The sequence below is a fragment of the Canis lupus genome, chromosome X, assembly GCF_011100685.1.
Source record: "Canis lupus familiaris isolate Mischka breed German Shepherd chromosome X, alternate assembly UU_Cfam_GSD_1.0, whole genome shotgun sequence".
NCBI lineage: Eukaryota > Metazoa > Chordata > Mammalia > Carnivora > Canidae > Canis > Canis lupus.
This window is the reverse complement of record NC_049260.1, coordinates 31373735-31390341: the sequence shown is the minus strand read 5'-3', so window position 1 is coordinate 31390341 and position 16607 is coordinate 31373735. Positions and strand designations below refer to the sequence as shown.

Here is a 16607-nt window from a genome sequence, read left to right as displayed (position 1 = left end):
AATCCCAAAATTTATTTTGGAGTAAAACAATATTTAATACTAATGCATTTAATTATATTATATAATCCAGAAAAGATTAGCTTATCCTGAAATTACACATTACCAGTAAATCACTAGGGCATAACCAGCAAGTTTATCAATGACAGAATATATCCTGCATAGGTCACGGGAAGGTCTACTCCATAAAGTCACTCAGGGATCCATGTTGTGAAAGATACCACTATCTTGCAGGTGGTAGTAGGATACCTCTCTTCCTTTGTTGACAGATCAGGGAAAGAAAAGTGGCTAGAAGTTTGCTCAAGGGCTTTTCAGTGCTCAACTTAAAAGTAATACACATTACTGATGACCTTTGCACAACACAGGTTTGAACCACGCAAGTCTACTTATACATGGACTTTTTTCAATAAACACAGTACAGTGCTAGAAATGCATTTTCTCTTCCTTAGGGTTTTTTTTTAAGATTTTATTTATTTATTCATGAAAGACACACACACACACAGAGAGAGAGAGAGAGAGAGAGAGAGAGAGAGACAGGCAGAGGGAGAGGCAGGCTCCACACAGGGAGCCCGATGTGGGACTCCAGGATCACGCCCTGGGCTGAAGGCAAGTGCTAAACCACTGAGCCACCCAGGAATCCCCATTCCTTAGGATTTTCTTAATATTTTCTTTCCTCTAGCTTACTTTATTGTAAGAATACAGTACATAATACATATAGCATACAAGATGTGTGTTAGTCAACTGTTAATGCTATTGGTTAAAGCTTCTGGTCAATAGTAGGCTATTAGTTAAATTTTGGAGGAGTCAAAAGTTACACAGGGATTTCTGACTGTGTAAGGGATAGGTGCTCCTAACACCTATATTGTCCAAGGGCCAACTGTGCATTTAGTTGGCCAGAACCAACCACATGGCTCTATCTAACTGAATGGGGGCTGAGAATGAGACAGGTACATATATTTGGTGAGCATTATTGCTTGCCACAGTAATCAAAATAATTTGCAGCTTGACAAGCAGATGGAATAATTTTTCCTAGTTAATAACCAAGGGAAGCAGTTAGAGGAATGCCCAATTAATACTTCTCATATCACCTTGTTATACCATTAACCTTAAATCAATAGCTAATATCAATTCTTACAGTAGGCAGCTATCTATGTTGGTCTTTTCTTTCCAAGCAACACTAATTTTTTTCTGAAGGTCACCATTTTCTTATTGTCCATGAAATGAGAAAATAGTTATAAAAATCTCTCAATGCTAAAATAGAATGCAGTATAAGAGTATAATGCAAATTTCACTGCTAATGGCAAAGTGTTTAAGCAATAGATAAAAAACAAATGATTAAAAAAATGTTCAAAGTCTAATTCTATATGAGGAAGTTCTCTGAAACCAAGAAAACAAATCAAGCTTATCAACCAATAGACCAGACAAGTATTTGACATTAATTAGCTATAATTTTAATTCATTCACATTTAACACCTCAAATGTTAAAAATGCTAAACCTGTTGTCAAATACACTGAGGTTTATGCCAAGAAAACCAGTCACTTTGCAAGAACATTAATTGCTTTAAATCAATTTAAAATTAAATGGAGGATGTGTGTATATATGTGTTACATGTTAGGTGTTATATGTTATAAAGACATATTAGTTACATATTATATAGCATGGTGCATGTTGTATACTGCTATATGTCATATACACTACATATGATGGTAGTGTTATACATCATATAAAAACACACTGACAATGGACCACTTTTGAAATCTATGCTACATCTAACTGAAGTTCAAGATTATCAGCTAGTCTAAAGAGAAAACAAAGGCTGTCAGAATGTTGTTATTTTTATTCCATCTTATTCAAGTACAGATTTAATTTTAGAATAAATTTTTTTCCTGTCGAAAAGGACTCCAGGCACATTTTATCATCTGTTATTCATTGATTGTTTTCATTCTGAGACAATTATTTGAGTTGTGGCAACATCATGAGAACAAAACAGGTGAGATAAACATTCGATCCAAATTTGTTGCTTTATTAACAGAAATAAAGAAACCTCATTGTTCTCTTTCACAAACAGACTGGAATGAAAATATTTAGATTAGGTAATTTAAATAAAGTTAAACTGCTTAGAACAGGAAATTTAAGCAACTCAAGAGTAATTACTATTCTCATCAAAGATAAAGAATAACTAGCCATTTAATAGTAAACAATGATTGAAATGCACAAGTCCCAGTATAAAGCTTCTATCAAAAGCTTTAGGTTATACTCTATTTCCCTTTCCCTAAAAATATCCACTTCCTAATGATATGAGTCTGAAAGTGAAAGCCAAGGACGTTCTTAAGTGTACATTTTCCAACTCATGAAATGTTTATGAGTAAAGACCCTAAGGATTGCACAGTGCCAGCCTCTCTCCTTTACCAGTCCAAACAGGAATCCATCATAACGGAATTCACAGAAATGATCGCTTTATTTCTGAAGGTACATTGGTAAAACAATATTTGTTTCTTTTCTTAAACATCTGAAGTAATTTAATTGATTTGTGCCAGAAACATAAGTAGGAATGTTATCATAAATTATCAACAAGAAGTCGCTTCTGTATTAAGCCATTCATTTTTTAAAAAATTTTTAAAAAAATTTTATTTATTTATTCATGAGAGACAGAGAGAGAGACAGAAACATAGGCAGAGGGAGAAGCAGGCTCCATGTGGGAGCCTGATGCAGGACTTGATCCCAGGACTCTGGGATCGCACCCTGAGCTGAAGGCAGATGCTCAACCACTGAGCCACCCAGGCGTCCTTGGATTAAGGCATTCAACAGTCAGTATCCACATTCCCTTAAATATAAAATGGGCAGAAGTAGAAATGATTTTGATTTTTAAAAATTTAGAAATATTACTGGCCACATTATGCTATCAAACTATCATTCTCCTGCAGGGACATGTTTTCTCAAAGTCGCATCCAATTCTGCATTGTAGCAGATGCCATTCATGTCCTGCCTGGTCCCCTTGGCGTTTAAATCCTCCATGCAGGCAAATGGCTTTATGGAAAACCAACTTTCTCTCTGAGGACTTTCTCTGAGCATAGGAGAATATTCAGTCCTCATATGTACCAGGCCAGAAGTGACAGTTAATGGTTGCATTTGTAGTCCTCAACAAATAACATATTAAATCAGTAGAAAAATAACCCAGGGTCTTTGACCTTTGGTAGGAATAATTGTGAGGTGAATTCTACATGAACTCCTAGGGATTTCCAGTGCACCTGAGCCCAAGTTCTTAACAGTGGCAGCTGCTCGTTAACACTCCCTGAATTGGCTTCTCCTTGCTGTCTCTCACTTTCTCACACTTCTACCTATGGTTCTTGAGATAGCCTCTCAAACTACTTGCTCTCGAGACCTGGTTTCAGAGTTTGCTGCTGGGGATCCCCAACCAAACACACACCTTTAAGCCCAGGAAGGAGACCTTCCAGTCCAGAGCCTCAGGCTTTCTAGGGCCTCTGAGTCTCCTCAGTCATTGTCTCCTTGCACATCCAAGGAGTACATGGGCCCATTGGGACAGGCCCACATGGAACCCAGCTCCATCCATGCTCCCAGTTCATGTGTTGCCATAATTCACAATCCAAAGCATTGGATCCCATTTCCAGGGCTTGCATAGGACTTTTCTCTTTGACAGTCCTCCTGTTGGAATGCTCCTAGAATTGAAACCTAGGATGTGGCTATCAAGGGGAAGATGTAGACCAAGATTAGTTATGGGCTGAGGCATCCACAAATTTGTACATGAGATCCCTTATGGCATACACTGTTGAAGCTGAAGGAAGGGAGAAAATAGAGTGGGTCCTTGGAGAGGGCCCAGCTATTCTGTGCTATCATATTCTAGTGCAAAACTCTGAGGTGGTCAAAAAAATTCTAAATTCAAACTTGGTCTTACAAGTTGGTATAAAGTTATATTTGTCAAAGTGGAATAACAGAATACATTCTATTTAAAAATTTATTAGTTTGATTTACCACCTAAAAAATTCAGACATATGGTATACGGGTTTCCATTTGTACTTTTGACCTGATATCACATATGTTAGGGACAATTTGGACCTGTCCTTCCCTACTCTACTCAGATGTAGCTCCCCTACTACCTTTCCTTCACAGATGATTCTGGTAACTGTGGCAGTTCCCAGGGTTCTATGATTCAAGATAACCAAATATATTTCATCCACCAGATCACAGTTATGGAAGGAAATAAAGACAGACTCTCTCTAGTGAAAGAATACATAATTTTAGATAACATCAGCTACTAGAAGAAGTCAGTGTGATCTACACTTTTTGAAATGACCCATAAAAATATGCTGCACTCAGATCCTAGGAAAGGTCATGGTCGGCACAATAAGTCAATACTGCTCTTTGTGTCAGCCATCACTGCAAAAACAAACTACAGCAAAACTAATGTTATTTAAAGAAACAACCATCTATTTGCTTATGATTCTGTGGTCTGACCTAATTTGGAAAAGCTTATCGACTTTCTGTGGTCTTAGCTGGGCTCACTCTTGGTTTGGGACCTCGATTAGGAATTTTGTCCTGGAGCTCTCTAATCTATAAGATGAGCCACATATGTTTCATATAGTACATGAAAATTACCAGCTGCAAAAGAGAATCCGAATGTATAAATAGTTATCGGAAGTCTGCTACTTTCACATTCCTTAGTAAACCATTGGCCAAACTAAGTCATGTGGCCAAGATCAGAGTGAACAAGGGAGAGGAGACTACATAAAAGCTGTGTACAGGTAGATGTGATCCATTTGAGCTTTACTGAAACAATCTACCATGTCTCTTTTTTTAAAAAGATTTTTTAAAAATTTATTCATGAGAGAGAGAGAGAGAGAGAGAGAGGCAGAGGGAGAAGCAGGCTCCATGCAGGGAGCCCGATGTGGGACTCGAGCCCGGGTTTCCAGGATCACACCCTGGGCCGAAGGCAGATGCTCAACCGCTGAGCCACCCAGGGATCCCCTCTACCATGTCTTAATTGCAAAGAAAGACATATGTATAAAACTGGTAAGGTGAGAGTTAAAAATCCTGTTTTTTAGTTTTAGCTCCCATTCCTATATTGTGTGACCTTTGGGCAGATAATTTAAAGAGGGTTTGTTTGTTTTTTTTTTTTAGCACATAAATTCTTAATCTTTAAATTCTTAAAGGAATAAGATTTATTCAGTGGCTTTTAAACATCTTATGTTTTGGCTTGGGGGGTACTGTGTCTGAAAAATACTTAAGACAGAATCTTCAACATACAAATATAAAGCAAAGTACCCTAGAGTTGATCTGGTTGAAGATAAGAAGCTAGAAGCTTCCATTGATTTCCACAGCCCCCCTATAGACAAACAAAAGCACCTTAAAAGAATGCCAGGGCTCTATAGACTATAATTTGATTAACTGACATCTACTAGGTTTATTTCCACCTTAATATTTCATGATTAGATGAAAGTACATCAGAAATTTGGAAGAGACTGAGTAATGCAGCAAAATGGTTATAATCTTCTATAATTAATTATTTAGATATATTATTAGCAAGCATATCTTAATTCAGAAAATGAGGTACCAAGAGAATTACTATATTTATGATACAAATTCATTTGTATAAATGTATTTATATAATAAAAGTACTTATTTGTTCTAAATTAATGCACGAGTAATTATATTTTCAGAGAATATTTTGGCCTATTTGCTAATCCCACTTCCACTACTACAGGAAAGTTTCAGTGTAGATTTTTTTTTCCATTGTACAAATAAAAAGACCAAATCACATGCTAGCTGAAATTTTACTCATTTTAAGTTACTTTATTATGCTCTTATCAGCACAAGAGCATCTGCCTCACAAATACTTTGGTAAAGTAAGTGATAGATTCATTGTGTGCTAATGATTGCTCATTACTGAGCTTCCTCATTTAATATAAAAAACATTGGGATGCTTGGGTGGCTCAGCTGCCTTCGGCCTAGGGCGTGATCCCAGGAGTCCCAGGATCGGGTCCCACATGCGGGAAGCCTGCTTCTCCTTCCGCCTAAGTCTTTGCCTCTCTCTCTCTCCGTGTCTCCCATGAATAATAAAGTTAATAATAATAAATTTTAATAAATTAAAAAAATAATTTCAAAAACATGAAGTATGCCATAGACTTCATACAGACAAGAAAAGGATTCAGCAATTACAAATTGTAGAGTATGTTTGATTTGTTTTGCGAAATTTTTTTTTTATTAAAGATTTTATTTTTTTATTTGAGAGAGAGAGAGATAGCATGAGCATGAGTGGAGGGGAGACAGGAGGATGCAGAGGGAGAGGGAGAAGCAGACTCCCTGCTGAGTAGAGAACCTGACAGCCATGGAGGAGGGGTCTTAATGGGGGTTCCTTGATGCCAGGACCTTCATATCATGACCTGAGCCAAAGGCAGACACTTAACCAACTGAGTCACCCAGGCGCCCCAAATGTTTTCTTTAGCACAAGTGTAGTTTAGTATCATCCACTCAGGAAAAACTGTTTTCTGAAATGACTTGCTGCTTAAATTGTTAAATTTATTATACTATTCAATAGAGTAACAGCAATTTAAAATGATAAGGACCCATATTATTTATTGACAAATTCAATTTTTGATATTGGTTAAAATGGATTTTATCACTTCAAAAGAGGCCAAATACTTTTGCTTTTCTCTTCCAGAAAGATCTCAAGGAATATAACATTTAAGAGTGAAAAGAGAGCTAAAGAAAGAGATAGAAAAAGGAAAAAAAGGAAGAAAGGAGGATAAAAATAGAGAATAGAGGGAAGTAGGAATCAATGAAGGGAAAAGAAAGTTTGGGGAATGCTAAGAAAATGGCATGTGACCTTTTTTTCACCTAACCAATTCTAAATGGCTGAGAATACTGGACTTTTCTCCTCATGAAGTTTATATCTATAACCAAGAAAGACTGGTATGGAGTTCCCTGTCAGATTTTGCTGAAAGGCAATACTTGCACACCTCACAGGTGTCCTAAAGCATAGAAAGAAGTCCAGAGAAAGAGAGAGATCAAAGTGCAATAATAACTAAAAGGCAAAAATTGACAATTATTTGCAGCAAAGCCATGGTAGGCTTAATAGGTAGGGGAAAGCCTAATCTCATTAATTGTGCTGGTCAAGTCTAGTAGGGCTTGACTAACATCCATGTCAGCTTGATCTTTCAATTATTGAAAGAAACATAATAAAATCTCCTACTCTGTGGATTTGTTCATCTCTCCTTCCATATTTGTCAAATTTTGCTTTACACATTTTGAGATTATGTGGTTGGGGGAAATAAGTTTGGAATTGTTCTTTACATTGGATGATTCTTTTTGAATTAATATATTTATTTGCTTTAAAGTCTACTTAGTCTAATATATATATGCCAGTTAATTTTTGATTAGTATATACCTTTCTAGATATATACATTTCTAGACATCTTACCAGTAATTTTGTCAACAGCATAAAGCTGCATTTCACTTTCTATTTTGAAAATATCAATTTTCAGTTTAGTCTGTTTATATTTATCATGATTAACAATATATTTGTGTTGAACATTTCATATGGTACCTTTTTGTACTATATCCTTCCCTCAATTCTTCTCTGTTCTTGCATTCTATTGGACTCATGAAAGTTTTCCTTATTTCCTTTTACGCCTCCACTAGTTCAGAAATTATATATTCTGGGGTGCCTGGGTGGCTCAGTCAGTTAAATGTCCAACTTTGCTGATCAGGTACTAATCTCAGAGTCTTGAGTTCAAGCCCAGTATTGGGATCTATGTTGGGCATGAAGCCTACTTTAAAAATGGGTGCCTGGGTGGTGCAGTCAGTTCAGTGTCTGACTTGGTTTCAGCTCAGGTTGAGACCTCATTGTCTCTCCGGAGCGTGGGATGGAGACCCTAGTCAGACTCTGTGTTCAGCGTGGAGTCTCCTTCAGAAAATGACTTTGTCTCCCTCTACATCTTCCATCCTCAAATAAATAAATAAATAAATCTTAAAATAATTAATTATATATTCTATTTCTATATTTTTTGCTTGTCCCAAGTTTACAACATTTACACTTTATAAAAAATGTATTAAAATACTTCAAACCTCTTCCTCCCAAATACAAGAACCTTACACGTCCATGGCAATACCCATCCCCCTGATAAAGTTATCTAATAATTGAGTTCACTTTGCTTTTAGAGCATCTGAATTATTCATTATTATTTCCATAGTCAATGCTCATTGAGATTTACACACATTTATTGATGATTTTAATAACCACTGTTACTGGATCCTAATTCTTTTTTTCTGAATTCAATTTCCCTCATTCCTAAGTAGGTCCTCCATTTGTTCTTTTTTTTTTTTCCATTTGTTCTTTAAGCAAGTATCTGTGAGTTTTAAATTGTCTCAATCTCATTGTTGGATTGAAAATATTTTTATTTCATCCTTACTCTTGAGTGATAGTTTACTGGGATTTAGAATTCTAGGCTGACAATTTGCTTCCGCACTATAATTCCACTGTCTTCTGGCTTCTATTCTTACTGTTGGGGATTCTACCTTTGGTATAATTTTTGTTCCTTTGAAAATCATGTGTCTTGTTGCTTTTCAGAATTTCTCCTGTCTTTGCCCTTCTGTTGTTTGACTATAAGCCAACTAAGTGGGAATTTAGGTGTCACTCTTTTATCTTCTAGCACTAAAAGATATCATTTCTGTCTTTTCTCGTTTGCTCCTATAAAAAGGAAAGGGGTATCTTTTCTAGGTGGTCACTTGTACAGGGTCTCAGCCTCCTCTTATTCTACAGTGATATCTTAGATCTGCTTGTGGAGGTAGCTCAATGCATTCCTATGGGCCAATTTCCTGTAGCAAACAAGCATCCATTAGATGTAGGGAGGATATTTTCTTACATCCATTGGCAGTTTGCAAATAATCTAGGGAAGATTGACATTTTAGAAAATTGCATTATCTTCCTATTAGTGGATAAACTCTAATGTCACCAGTAACATGCACCACAAATCGCTTGGACTCTTCGCATCACGCTACCACCACCAGATCTACATGCTAGATTCTATACATCCTAGATAAATGATGTTCCTCCACATTTTTCCCTACCATTACAGTCATTTTACGTCCAGGTGGGTTGGATTTTCAAGAGGGATGCAGAAAAAGAAATGTCAATAGAGGGCTTCCTTTGAAAGTATTTCACATAGATTCATTCACTCATTAGAAAAAAGTTTTAAAACACCTACTACGTGCCAGGAGGGATGCAACGAGGAGGCAGCTTCCTGGTTTTCTAGTAGGTGCAGATAATAAATTTCTGAGGAAAAGACAGATCTTGGGACTAGACTGTTTCCTTTTTATACCTAAATTTTCTTTTAATTAGGCATGAGCTGTGGAGGCTATTAAACGTGTTTTTCAATCAGGCCACATCAGCTCAGTAATTACTGGGAATTCCTCATAGGACTTATGTAAATGGGTGGCTGTTATCTTCCCTTTCCATTGCTACCGAATTTTTGAGTTTCTGTGTGTATTCATGGATCATTTAATGGAAAATTAGAAGAGAGCTTATTATGGAGTTGCAGCTTGCCAATATTTTAACTAGGAAGTTGTCTTTTCTTTCTACATAATTTTTTAAGACAAAATTTCCAAAAGAAAAGAACTGAAATAAAATTTCTAATTAACCCCTCCATGAGGAAGGAAGCAAGGGATTACTGACAGCAAATTAACTGCCTTTTGCATTTTCAATTCTGAATACCATAAACTTTCTCTAATTGTCATGTGTTAAAAATGAAATCTGTTTTAAACAGATTTGATTTTTAAGTTCTCGTAGATTCATTTACCAAGAGTGCAAATTAGTTTAAGCTGTTAGCAAGCCAATAAACAACACATTTTCTAGGACTTAAACTAGGGGAAAAAGCTTATGCAATTTTTGATTAAATGTCTTCCTAAATGTATTATTGCATAGCATATGTTCACTATTGAAGATCTAATAGAAAGATTAAGATGCTGTGTAAAGTTCACATTTGTTTTTGCTTGCAGGCTCTATGTCCATAGATATAAAACAATAAAAGGCAAAGTGGTCAAGAGTTGACATTGACCAAACTCAAGGTATCTTATAATAAAACTAAGAATAAATAATATATACACAGTCTTGGATATTACAATTATGTTGATTTGGTTATAGCAAATGCTTTGACTTACAGTATGTTTTCTTTGATAATATAGGACACAATCTTGTTTCATTAATGTGTGGATCAAAGGAGAGAGACCTGAGGCTGCTAGAACCCTGACGTGTTGGGACAAGACACAGATTAACAACTGAACAAAGCTGGAAGGTCTGCCTCTGGGAGGAGGACAAGTATGGGAGGCCAGCCAGCCGAGAAAGGCAGATTAGTCAAACATCTGTAGCTGGGATTTTCAAAAACAGAAGTGAAAGTATCATCAAGTATGTGGACCAGAGATAAGAAAAACTAGGTCCAATGGAAGTCAGAGACCAGTCGTACACTCAAGAAAGACCCAGGATCCCAAGTTCAGAGGCCAGATTCTTCTTTGAGGGAAGCTTGGGCTGTCCAGGACAAGAGTGGATGGCAGGAAGAGTCTATCAGCTCTTGGGGAGGGAGTGTAAAAACAACTAGCTTGGATTTTAAGAAATAGACTAGAAACTTATACCTGGATACTGAAATACAAGGGATAAAGGAAGATGCATCGCAAGGATAGGAGCAAACAAAGAAGGTACCAGGGCTGTAGGTTAGTATTCCAGTAGTACTCATGAGACTTCAGGCATGACGAGAGACTCGTGGACAGCACAGATGGGTGCGTAGACCCCAGGTCCCAGATGACAGTTGGCTCAGGACCTGGGATGAAGTATGTGAGCAGCAATGGTAGGGGAAAGGGAAAGACATTGGATATTGCCTATGAAAGCTGCTGACAGTGTGATGATTCTTTAAAATATCAACAGTGAGACAACATTGCTTCCTGAGATTCCCTGGGTCCTGCCACCTCCAGCAACCTCAGCTACTTGTCTCACCAATATGCTCTTCTGCCTGAGGATGACCTGCAAATTCCTTCAGAACTAGTGGAGCCAACCACTTGGTTGCTGCTTGATGGACAGGTAGATCGGTCCCATGTTCAGAATTTCTGGCTCCTCTTCCCCGGTAGGGCATAGAACCTGGCATTCTGTGGGGGCCAGGGAAGGCTACTTCAAAGCCTATGACCATTAACTCCCATGGAGTAAAGTCTGGCAGGTTTTAGGTACAGGTACAGGAGACAGGAGGTAAATATGGGGACAAATTTCCTTTCCATCCTCTCTTGCAATGATTGCTTGGGAGCACTTTTCATGTAGTTTTTCAAAGTGACACCTGCTCAGCAATCTGTTGTATCTATTCATGGAGGTAAATCGTGGACATTGAGATAGCAGCTCAAGCATCATTCATTGTTTTGCATCCCATTCTTCCCTTCCTTGTTTCTCTTCTCACTCTCATTGCCCTGAGTTTGCATCTCCCAAGTAAAGCATCAGTATTTAATTCTTGCATCAGGCTTCACTGTCTAGGGGACTCAAACTAAGATAATCACTAACCTAAGAATAAAGAGCCATATGATTTTTTAATGCAGTATTGCATAATGGAAAAGGCAATAGACAAAGACTTAGACTTGGGTGCTTACTCAGGAGACTGGATGTGACCTCTTACATAACCTCCTAAAGGGATTTTAATTTTCTGGGCCTTATTTTCTCCATTTGTAAAATGGAGATGTAACATGGAGGCACTCCACTGCACAGCAATGGTCCCTAACTCTAATACGTGGATTAACTAAGACAGTGATTTGGAAGGAAACTTTTATTTGTTTTAAACATTCATTCAATTATTTTAGAGAGAAGAGAAAAGGGACAAGAGGGAGAGAGAATCTTTTTTTTTTTAAATATTTTATTTATTTATTCATGAGTGACAGACAGAGAGAGAGAGAGAGAGAGAGAGAGAGGCAGAGACACAGGCAGAGGGAGAAGCAAGCTCCACACAGGGACCCCGATGTGGGACTCGATCCCGGGTCTCTGGGACCACACCTTGGGCTGCAGGCGGGGCTAAACCGCTGCACCACTGGGGCTGCCTGAGGGAGAGAGAATCTTAAGCAGACTCCACACTGAGCATGGATCCTGAGGTGGGGCTCAATCTCACAACCCTAAGATCATAACCTGAGCTGAAACCAAGAGTCCAATGCTCAACTGACTATACCACTGAGGTGCCCCACTTCCAATATATATATATATATATATATATATATATATATATATATATATTTTTTTTTTTTTTTTTAAAGTAGGCTCCATACCCAGTGTGGAGCCCATCACAAGGCTTGAACTCAAGGCCCTGAGATCAAGTCCTTAGGTAAGATCAGGAGTTGGACACTTGACCTACTCAGCCTCCCAATGACTCTGGAAACTTTTAAAATACAGGTTCCTAGAGTACCTGCGTGGCTCAGTTGGTTAAGTGTCTGCCTTTGGTTTAGGTCATAATCCCAGGATCCTGGAATCGAGTCTCACATAGGGCTCTCTGCTCAGGGGTGAGTCTGCTTCTCCCTCTGCCCCTCTCCTCTGCTCATGCTCTCTCTTTCTCCCTCTTCTCTGCTCTCTCTCTCTCAAATAATAAAATCTATAAAATAAAATAAAATAATAGGATAAGATAAAATAAAATACAGGTTCCTAGACATCTTCCAACCTAGGAGTGATTCAATAGGTCTAGAGTTGGGCCTGGAAACTGTTTTTTGTAAAAGGTATCCAGGTGTCACTGATGGATAACCAGGGTTGGCAACTAACAGCAACGTGTAAAGAGCACAGGCTTTGGATACTGCAGTTCTCAAGTTATTTCCATTTGTGTCAGAAACTCAACTAAAACTAGTAGGAACCACAGAGGTAATTTGTTGACCTGCAAACTGGCAGGTACACCAGGAATGACCACCTTTACAATGACAGCATCCAGAAATACACCTAAAATCATAAGACTTCATCCTTTTTTCTCTACTGACCTCATTCTTGGAGGCTCCACCCACTTACTCTAGACTTCCATCCTACCAGCTTAGCTGACCTGCGGAGGCTGCAGAGGAGAATCCCTTTTCTAAAATTCCAGGCAAGTTCCCAAGTCTGACTGTCCCCGAATCAACTGTGGACAGCTGAAGCCCTGAAACAATTTCTGTAACCAGGTGAATAAACACTTGAATGACCAGAAAGCTATAGAAACAAGCACTTATCAGTTTGAATCATGTATCAGGGTTATTGTGCACCCAATTGCTGTCATTTTTACTGATCTATAAGCTTCCTGAGGATAAGAACTTAGTATTATTTCTTCATCATTTGAATCCCTTTAAAACAAATCCAAATGAATGAGTTAAACTCTTAAATCTTCATTAAATTTCATGAAGTTTCTAACAAAAATAGATTTTAAAAAGTAACGAAACATATGAAGAATGTAAGAGGTACAAATATACAATTAAACAATGCATTTTTAGGACAAATAATTAAATAAAATACAACTAAATCATTTTTATTTGTTTAAAATCATTTTTATACGTGAGAAAACATATACTATGTCCAGAAAATCAATCCACACAATCAATCCTCCACAAAATTCTTTATTTTTAAAATTTTTTTCTCCATAAAAATTCTTTCCTAACTTTTCTAGTAAGCATTTCTAGTTCTTTCTCTCCATATTAAGATTGGAATCACACAATTACAGACCAAATATTCTGATAACAATTTATATATTACTATATAGTTTCCATCTCAAAAATCACAATGTTAACTGCAAGTCTAAAATCTGTCTTAAGTCAGAGAAAGACAAATATTATATGATCTCACTTATATGTGGAATCTAAAAAACAAAAAAGAATGAATAATCAAAAAAATCTAGAAAAAGAACCACAAATACACAGAACAAAGCAATAGTTGCCAGAGGGGAGGGAGTGGGGGGATGGGCAAAATGGGTGGAGAGGAGTGGAAGATAGAGGCTTCCAGTTATGGGATGAATAAGTTATGGAGATGAAAGGTACAGCATAGGGAATATAGTCAATGATATTGTACTGGCATTGTATGGTGACAGACGTCAATACACTTGTGGTGAGCACATACATGTAGCATAAGATATAGACGTCTCCAAACACTATGTTATATACCTGAAAATAATGTATTATTGTACATTAGATATACTTCAGTCATTCAATCAATAAATATAAAATATCTTTTTCTGGAAAAAGAAAAAACAAGGTTGTTGGCTAGAAACAAAATTTTAAAAACCATGACCTTTCTAAAAGGGAGTTTATACAAAGGGGAGACACTCAAGGTTCCAATCAGGTTATAAACTGCCACAGGTCAGACAAAGAAAAGAACTGAAGAAGAGATACCCTGAAATAGAAAGATATAGTAGTGAACGTTCTCAGCAGCTCAGTCATTTGCCCACCCTAGAGGGGGCTTGGGCTGAGGCCAGAATGCCAGAACACATGACCCAATTTTCAGACTCAGCTGAGGAATCCCTGAGTAGTGATATGGTCTTAACAATAGTTTGATCAACAGGACTGATCCCTGTACCCAGTAGCATGATTAGGGAAGAGGCTCAAAAGTTTCAGTTACTGCCCATGAATACATTCTCTAAAGGTGATGCATATCAGTGACCCAGAATAGGATAAAAGGTGTTACAGGAAAGCAGAATAATCAATAAAATATAAATATCAATGGTCAGACCTTGAAATTTGTACATAAAGTGTTAATAGGTTCATCTTTTAAGTGCCCACTCACCTGCTGACCACTGAAACTACATCATTTCTTCTTTCACTCCATCACCAGAACCCCGTTTCCTAATGTTAGATTCCCCACTATGCATTTACACGAAATCAGAGAATTAGGTGCACCTGGGGCAGCCCTCCACATCCCAGAAGTGGTTAGGAGGCACCTCTCTGAGAAAAGACGATTATTTCCTTCCACAAGAATTGTGATCACACCTGCTGTCATGATACTTATTAAAACACAAAAGAAAAAAAAACACAAAAGACAATGATCCAAATATTTTAAGCATAAAGGACAAGAAAATTCTCTAAGATTCTATCTTTAACGGTAAAATAAAGAAACTTAGTAAACATAGGAATGGTAAATAATTATAGACATAATACTGAAAAGAAGCTGACTTCAAATACTTCATTATGTTTTAATTACACCTATGTGTGATATTACAATGCAATGTGCCACTAGTTAGCATTCATTGCATTCAAATGAGTACTACCATTGCCCCTAAGCTTAAAAGAACAAAATTCTATTTCAGACATTATTTTTCCACTGGCTTTTTTTTTTTTTTTTTAGTTTTTTCTGTTCACACACACACAAAATGATATATTAGAATAAAAACTGATCAAACAGGGAGATAAGACCATGTAATTATTTTCAATCAGATACTATGTGGATAGATACAACTGATTTAAGGTAGAAATGGCTGAAAATTATAATCAGAGCTAACAATTATACATACCTAATATGTCATTCTTTTTTTTTTAAGATTTTATTTATTTATTTATTCATGAGAGACACAGAGAGAGAGAGAGAGAGAGAGAGAGAGGCAGAGACACAGGTAGAGGGAGAAGCAGGCTCCATGCAGGAAGCCCAACATGGATTCAATCCCGGGTCCCCAGGATTAGGCCCTGGGCTGAAGGCGGCGTTAAACTGCTGAGCCACCTGGGCTGCCCCCTAATATGCCATTCTAGTCACTAACAACTTGTAGACCATTTGAAACTGAAAATCAGAGGCTGGGTCTTTTTTATTAAAACAGTGAAGTCAAAGTTTGGGTTAAGTTCTCATTCGGCTAGTCATATTTTTTGATGCCACAACCACTGTCAGCATATCCAACCAGCTAGTTATCCAAAGAAGTAATACCCTAGGTCACAAGATAGAATGAAAGAATGAGCCACAGAAGAGCGACAACCAATAATGAAAATGTCATACTCAGCGAATATGCCCCAAGGATGCAAACACTAGGAACAATTTTCCACATGAAATTCTAAAAGACAAGGATCTTCTCTATTGTGGTCACTGCTATGTCTTGGGGGTCTTAACATTGCTTATTTATACACAGTAAGCTCTCAATAAATATTTGTTGAATAAAGTATCCCATAATCTAGCATCTTTGTTCAAAAAGGCTGAAGATAATAAGTTCTAGAGTGAAATATGCCACTATCTACTTGATTCTAGTTAAATTGCTTACCCTCTCTGTGTTTCAATTTCCTCATTTTATAAAATGTGGAAGCTGGGCTAAATCAGCAGCTTTCAAATTATATTAATCAGAACCCCAGGTTTATGAGAATGTGTTTCATGGACCATTGCTGGGGATAAAATAACAGGTCAGAGGAGGATAAGCAGACAGTTCTGAAGCATCTTCTCTGGTTTTGAACAGAGAAGCTTCTCATTTACCTGATTTATATATTGGGAGTTTCATAATATTTAAATCTCCCTTCCAAAACAACTATTGTTATTGTTGATACACTCTCAAATAATCAATGGGTCAAGAAAAAAATCTGGGGAAATTAGAAAATACTTTATAATTAATGAAAATAAAGATAAAGCATACAGAAATGTATAAATTCAGCTCAAGCAGTAATTTATAGCTGT

At 37.2% G+C, this 16607-nt stretch overlaps 1 protein-coding gene across 5 annotated transcripts in view; it reads right to left on the bottom strand.

Annotated features, from left to right (window-relative positions):
- Nucleotides 1-16607, bottom strand: part of CFAP47 (cilia and flagella associated protein 47) — a 504616-nt gene that overhangs the window by 194421 nt on the left and 293588 nt on the right. The gene's annotated exons all lie outside the window — the stretch shown is intronic.